This window comes from Erpetoichthys calabaricus, chromosome 1 (genome assembly GCF_900747795.2).
Source record: "Erpetoichthys calabaricus chromosome 1, fErpCal1.3, whole genome shotgun sequence".
In the NCBI taxonomy this organism is placed as follows: Eukaryota; Metazoa; Chordata; class Cladistia; order Polypteriformes; family Polypteridae; genus Erpetoichthys; species Erpetoichthys calabaricus.
This window is the reverse complement of record NC_041394.2, coordinates 168,672,529-168,680,155: the sequence shown is the minus strand read 5'-3', so window position 1 is coordinate 168,680,155 and position 7,627 is coordinate 168,672,529. Positions and strand designations below refer to the sequence as shown.

At 39.5% G+C, this 7,627-nt stretch overlaps 1 pseudogene; it reads right to left on the bottom strand.

Moving 5' to 3' along the window:
- Positions 1-1,563: 1,563 nt before the first annotated feature.
- Positions 1,564-5,545, bottom strand: LOC127527480 (zinc finger BED domain-containing protein 5-like; annotated as a pseudogene).
- Between the last annotated feature and the right edge of the window lie 2,082 nt (positions 5,546-7,627).

Below are 7,627 nucleotides of genomic sequence, written 5' to 3'. Positions count from 1 at the left end.
ATCCACGCGCTTCGCACCGGCGAAGTACCGCTTTTAAATTTTTATTAAGAAGAAAATAAAACGTTTTTAAATTGAGGGAAAATATACTAATAACAGTTTGTTAAGGATCAGTTTTTTTGTGAAGCTGCCTTTACTCGAGTGATCACTTCGAGCTGACTTAGTGGCCAAGTGTAAGCGTTACCTGGAAGTAAGCACCCATACAATCAGATTGTGAATCAGACTACGAATGCCGTGAATGTAATTACACACTCACTGCACTTGCTTACGGTAATCGAACCTCAGACGTCAGCGCTAGAGGGGCTTAGCAGCGGTGAAGTATTAGTTTTAAATTTTAATTAAGAACAAAAGAAAACCTCAGAGGTTCGATTCCCGAAAGGGAGTGAAGTGAGTGTCCGGCTACCTAGCAGGTAAAGCTTATGGTCGGACAGCAAGTGACGTAACATCAGCCACGGTGCCTTCAGTTGTGAGAAGCAGATCATAGAATGATTGAAAATAGTTTTGCATTTACCTTTTTAGTAAAAGGCGAGCTTTTAAGCCTGAGAAATCACCCCGTAAATGCACACGTTTAATTGCACATGTGTTAATATGTATGGTTACACAGTATTAAAAGACAGTGAAGAACGTGATTTACCTTTGTTCCCGCATTTCATAAAAGGCGAGCTTTTAAGCCTGAGAAATCACCCCGTAAATGCACACGTTTAATTGCACGTGTTAATATGTATGCTTACACAGTATTAAAAGACACTCAAAAATTAACGTCATTTACCATCAGCCACGGTGCCTTCAGTTGTGAGAAGCAGATCATAGAATGATTGAAAATAGTTTTGCATGTACCTTTTTAGTAAAAGGCGAGCTTTTAAGCCTGAGAAATCACCCCGTAAATGCACACGTTTAATTGCACATGTGTTAATATGTATGCTTACACAGTATTAAAAGACAGTGAACAACGTCAGTTACCTTTGTTCCCGCGTTTGATAAAAGGTGAGCTTTTAAGCCTGAGAAATCACCCCGTAAATGCACACGTTTAATTGCACATGTGTTAATATGTATGCTTACACAGTATTAAAAGACAGTCAAAAATGAACGTCATTTACCTTCGTTCCCGCGTGTGACTCGTGCTGTAAATCTCTTCCTTGTTTTTAGTTCACGTGATTACGTAGGAGGCGTGATGACGCGATACGTGACTCCGCCTCCTCCATTACAGTGTATGGACAAAAAATATGTTCCAGTTATGACCATTACGCTTTGAATTTCGAAATGAAACCTGCCTAACTTTTCTAAGTAAGCTGTAAGGAATGAGCCTGCCAAATTTCAGCCTTCCACCTACACGGGAAGTTGGAGAATTAGTGATGAGTGAGTCAGTCAGTCAGTGAGTGAGTGAGTGAGTGAGTGAGTGAGTGAGTGAGTGAGTGAGGACTTTGCCTTTTATTAGTATAGATTCCAATTGTTTTTGCATTGTGTTTTTGAGGTACATTTCCATTACCTTCATCTACAGCTTGCTTTCCAATTCTGTAAATTCCAGCCCAAAATATCTAATTTGTTTTGCTCATTATCTTTAATGTGTTAGGCAAATTTACATTCACAATATGTTTTATTAATCCCCAAAGGGATATTTGCATTCCTAGCAAAGCTCATGAAAAAAAATACTCCTGGAAAAGGGACATAGAGTTCAGTTAATTTAATACAATTGTGAAAACTGTGCAAGGAATGATTTTCTAAAACTAAAATAAAGGTATGTATATACGTTTGAGTGGTGTTTACTGGAGAAATAATCATAGGTAAATGGATCTCCTGATATTCTGTGGCATCATTGTAGCCATTGTGAATGGTGCTTTTCTCAGAATCGTATTGTGCTCAAAGGTGTTGGAATAAGACAAGTCAGGAGATTGATGCAAGAAAATATCCAAGTCACTGGGTCCTTAGGGTACAATCACAGTAAATCAAACATTAATAAATGGAAGCAGTATGTCAAAGCTATAAATCTAACTAGAGTAGGCCATCCACAAAAACTAAGTGATCTGGTTTGATCAAGGGCTTCACCAGTTCCAGATATATGGGAGAGTAGCAAAGAGAAAGCCACTAATTAGATTAAAAAAAGACACAACATTTCAGGTAGAGTCTGCCAGAAGCCACAAGAGAAACTTCGAGGTCATCTTGTAGAAGGTTCTATAGTCTAAGGTCAAACTTGCCATGTTTGATGTAACCCAAACACTACACTTTCAAAAAACATACCATTTCCACCATGAATAACTGTGTTAGTAGCATCATGCTGCAGGGAAACTTCTTTGTTGTAGTCCCTGGAAGTCCTATGGAGAGACCTATTCAAACAGACTTAATTCTGGCACTGCTGCAAGAGGTGCATCTGCTAAATACTAACTTGAAGGGGGCAAAAACTTACAGTATGTGATCAAGTATTTTGTGTATTATATTGGTAATTTTGATAAAATTACAGAGACCTGTTTTCACATTGACATTAAAGTCTTCTTCTGTTGATGACTTTCAAATAAGCCAAATTCAATCCACTATGATTAAATGTTGTATCTTCTTCTTTTTCTTCTTTCGGCTGCTCCCATTAGGGGTTGCCACAGCGGGTCCTCTTGTTCCATATCTTCCTGTCCTCTACATCTTGCTCTGTCACACCCATCACCTGCATGTCCTCTCTCACCACATCCATAAACCTTCTCTTATGCCTTCCTCTTTTTCTCTTGCCTGGCAGCTCTAAGCATCCTTCTCCCAATATACTCAGCATCTCTCCTCTGCACATGTCCAAACCAACGCAATCTCGCCTCTCTGACTTTGTTTCCTAACCATCCAACTTGAGCTGACCCTCTAATGTACTCATTTCTAAACCTGTCCATCCTCGTCACACCCAATGAAAATCTTAGCATCTTTAACTCTGCCACCTCCAGCTCTGCCTCCTGCTTTCTGGTCAGTGCCACCATCTCCAACCCATATAACATAGCTGGTCTCACTACCTTCCTGTAGACCTTCCCTTTCACTCTTGCTGATATCCGTCTGTCACAAATCACTCCTGACACTCTTCTCCACCCACTCCCACTGCCTGCACTCTCTTTTTCACCTCTCTTCCACAATCCCTATTACTTTTTACTGTTGATCCCAAGTATTTAAACTCATCCACCTTCGCTAACTCTACTCATTGCATCCTCACCATTCCACTGACCTCCCTTTCATTTACACACATGTATTCTGTTCTGTTCCTACTGACCTTCATTCCTCTCCTCTCTAGAGCAGTGGTTCCCAAAGTTGACTGGGCTCCGACCCACCTAACAAAAACTGCCAAATTCGGGACCCACCTCTTAGCCGTCTTAAAAAGGGGGCATAAAATATTGGTAATGCTCAGATTCCCTAGTAGCGAGTCGCGGAACTACTTAATGGTGTCTTATTTGTTCGGGCTGTTTATTTTGTTTAAAGTATTTTTTTCATTTGACATTAATTTGTTATCATCACAGACAACATATATTGTACTTTAGCTCACAAACAGTCACTATGGAAATTTAAGCGTCACCAATATGAATGAAGGACTTTTCAAATAAGAAAAAAAAAACAACTTTAAGTTACAATTTTTTATTACTTAAATACCTACAAGGACTGTTATTTCAATGAGAAGGGTGTATTTGTTTCCTATTTTTTTGTCATTACAGCTTTAGCATCAACTTCAATTTTAGTTACTTTTAATCGCAGTGAGTTTGATACGTCCAATTTATTTCGGTATTTAGTTTTAATGCTGATCATAGCCGAAAATCCGGCCTCACATAGATATGAGGTACTGAAGGGGAGGAGGACTTTTATAGCTTCATCAAACAGGCAAGGATAGTTCCCAGCAACTGAGAGCCAGAATTTCGTTAACTGCTTGCGATTGAAACTATTTTTCAGTGACGTATCTTCTGATAAATCATTGAGTTCTTCACTTGCTTTTGTTGACATACTACTTGGTAGGCGGTCTTGAAATGGGTTACAAATCCAATTCAACGAGTCGAGCTTTTTCATCTCTTCCCCGAAATAGGCATCAAAGTTATTTTTTAACAATGATAAATGAGTGGAAATTGCAGACAGTACGTTCGTCTTTGGCTGCACTTGGTTTTCTATAATAAAAGTTTCAAGAGTTTCAAAACAATCATACTTGCCATCCTCAATACAACTTCTCCACAACATAAGCTTTTTCATAAACGCCCGAATTCTATCGTGGACTGCAAAAATGTCTGATTCGTTTGAACCTTGCAAATACAAATTGAGTTCGTTTAATTTCGAAAAAATATCCGCCAAGTATGTGAGCTTGAGAATGAATTCTTTGTCCAGTAGAGATTCAATATATTCAGTTTTTCCTTCCAAGTAAATTGTAACTTCATTGCGTAATTCCACTAATCGTGTCAGTACTTTCCCCCTGGATAACCAACGTACCTCCGTATGCAGAAGAAGAGATGTATGAAGACTACCCATTTCTTCACACAGCTTTTGAAATAAACGTGCTTGTAAGGGTTTTGTTTTAATATAATTTACAATTTTCACAGCTGTATTTAGTACTGTTTTGAAATCATTAGGTAATGCTTTTGAAACCAGTGCTTCTCTGTGAAGGCTACAGTGTGTCCACAAAGCACAGGGCTTTGTTTAAGAACTCTTGTAACGACACTGCTATTTTTCCCGCACATAGCCCGCGCACCGTCAGTGCATATACCGAAACAGTTCTTCCACTGTAAACCTTCTCTTTTATATAGGAATCAATTACATTGAAAATTTCCTCGGCCGTTCCACGACTAATTGGCTTGCAGAACAAGATATCTTCATGCGCGTCGTTTTGCCTTATATAACGCACAAAAACAAGTAGTTGAGATAGGCCTTGCACGTCAGTAGACTCATCTAGTTGTAGCGTATAATATTTACTACAAACTACCCTCCGGATTAATTCGTCCTCTGCCCATTCAGCCATTTCGTCGATTCGTCGTGCAACAGTATTATTGGACAGTGGTATGCGCTCGATTTCCTTTACTTCTTTTTCTCCAAACATTGCTCCAACAGCATCTTTAATCGATGGTAACACTAAATCTTCGCCAATGGTATGAGGCTTTCCTGCTCTGGCGATCCTTAAGCTAATGAGGTACGAGGCATATACAGCATTTTCATTAATATTAATGAAATGTGAAACAATATTTTTTGAAGATTTCATATCCAACAATTTTCTTTGAAAAAAATCTACTGGCTTATTCGTAAAATGGGAATGCTTCGTTTCTATATGATGCGTCAACTTACTTGGGCGCATACTTTCGTTCGCTAATATTTCGTAGCAAATCACGCATTGAGGACGCGGATCTATCGTATCATGATTCCAAGTGAATCCTAGTTTTAGATATTCAGGGTCATATTTTCTTACAACTTTCCGTCGTTTCGATTCATGCGAACTCGTTGAGGGAGCTTGGAAGTCAGCCTCAGTGCCACTTTTGTCATTTATAAGAACATCTTCTGTCTTTTCATCACAATCAACCGGCGGCGGCGATGTAGTTTTTGCTATCCGTTTCAACCACTTTTCCATTATTATATTCAAACGTTGATAATTGTTTTTAAAAAAGATTATAAGGGCGTACGCTAACGAACACAACACAAGGCGATAAAGAATGTCACAAAAACAAAAGACGTCCGGCTGTTAGCCCGATCGGTCGGAATATCGTCTTATGTTTCAGGGCCCACTCAATATTCGCTCGCGACCCACCAGTGGGTCGCGACCCATAGTTTGGGAAATGCTGCTCTAGAGCATATCTCCACCTCTCCAGGGTCTCCTCAACCTGCTCCCTACTATCGCTACAGATCACAATGTTATCAGCAAACATCATAGTACTCCTGCCTAATCTCGCCTGTCAACCTGTCCATCACCATTGCAAATAAGAAAGGGCTCAGAGCTGATCCCTGATGTAATCCCACCTCCACCTTGAATGCATCCGTCACTCCTACTGCAGACCTCACCACTGCCACACTTCCCGCATACATATCCTGTACAACTCTTACATACTTCTCTGCCACTCCCGACTTCCTCATACAATACCACAGCTCCTCTTGAGGCACCCTGTCATATGCTTTCTCCAGGTCCACAAAGACGCAATGCAACTCCTTCTGGCCTTCTCTATACTTCTCCATCAACACCCTGAGAGCAAACATCGCATCTGTGGTGCTCTTTCTTGGCATGAAACCATACTGCTACTCACTAATCATCACCTCACTTCTTAACCTAGCTTCCTCTACTCTTTCCCATAACTTCATGCTGTGGCTCATCAATTGTATCCCCCTGTAGTTACTACAGTCCTGCACATCCCCCTTATTCTTAATTATCGGCACCAGTACGCTGGAAAGCCACAGACGACAACTGTGCTGGATGATTGCAGAATTTTGTCCTTGGTGAAGAAGAACCCCTTCACAACATTTAGCCACACCAAGAACACTGTCCGGGAGGTTGACTTATCATTGCCAAAGTCTACAAAAGTAAAAGCCTAGAGGGTTTACCACAAGGTGCAAATCTCTGGTACACCTCAAGCATAGGAAGGACAGATCACAGTTTGCCAGAAAACAATTTTTAAAAGCTTGTCCAGTTCTGGAACAATTTTCTTTGGACGAAGGAAACTAAGATCAACATATACCAGAATGGTGGAAAGAGAAGAATATGGTGAAGAGAAGAAATGGGTCATGATTCAATGAATACTACATGATCTGTTAAAAGATTTATGGCATGATCATGCATGGCTGCAAATGGAAGTCTGTCACTAGTATTTATTGATTATTTGACTGCTGGCAGAAAAAGCAGGATGAATTCTGAAGTATATAGGGCTATACTATCTGCTCAGAATCAGCCAAAGCTGCAAATCTGATAGGATAATGTTTCACCATACAGATGAACAATGCGCCAAAACATACAGCGAAAGCAAACTGAGTGCTCTTCAACGCAACGTAGAGGAATATTCTTCAAAGGCTAAGTCAATCAACTGACCTCAACCCAACTGTATGTGCATTTCACTTTCTGCAATTAGTTTTATCTTCAAGTCTAATAAACAAGCAGCAACTGAAGACAGCTGTAGTAAAGGACTGGCAAAGGTATCGCTAGGGTGAAAACCCATCACTTGGAGACAGACATGGCTTCCAGACTTCAGGCAGTCATTGAATGTAAAGGATTTTCAACCAAATATTGAAAATGGTTATTATATTTATGATTTTTAGGTTCTTCAAATACCTTTGATTCCTTGTAAAAAGGGGACCATATATAAAAATGTTTGTCTTTTCTGAACAGCTTATACAATATTTTTGTTAAACCCCTTGAATTAAAGCTGAAATTCTATGCTTCAGTCACATCTTGTTTGAAATTCATTGTGGTAGTGTGCGGAGCCAAAATTATGAAATTTGTGTCACTGTCCAAATACTTATGGACCTGACTGAATGTTTCATCATTTACTATGTAAGTCAAAAATGTTTTTGTGGATGGCAGATTATGGTAATACAGTATACACTTATGTAGTACTGAGTTAAAATGTCATCCTGTATTAAATCTTAATCCATGCACAACTTTTACTACCTTTCAGATGGATCACAAATATCATGCAAATAAAATGCAATTTTTAGTAGTTGCATTAGA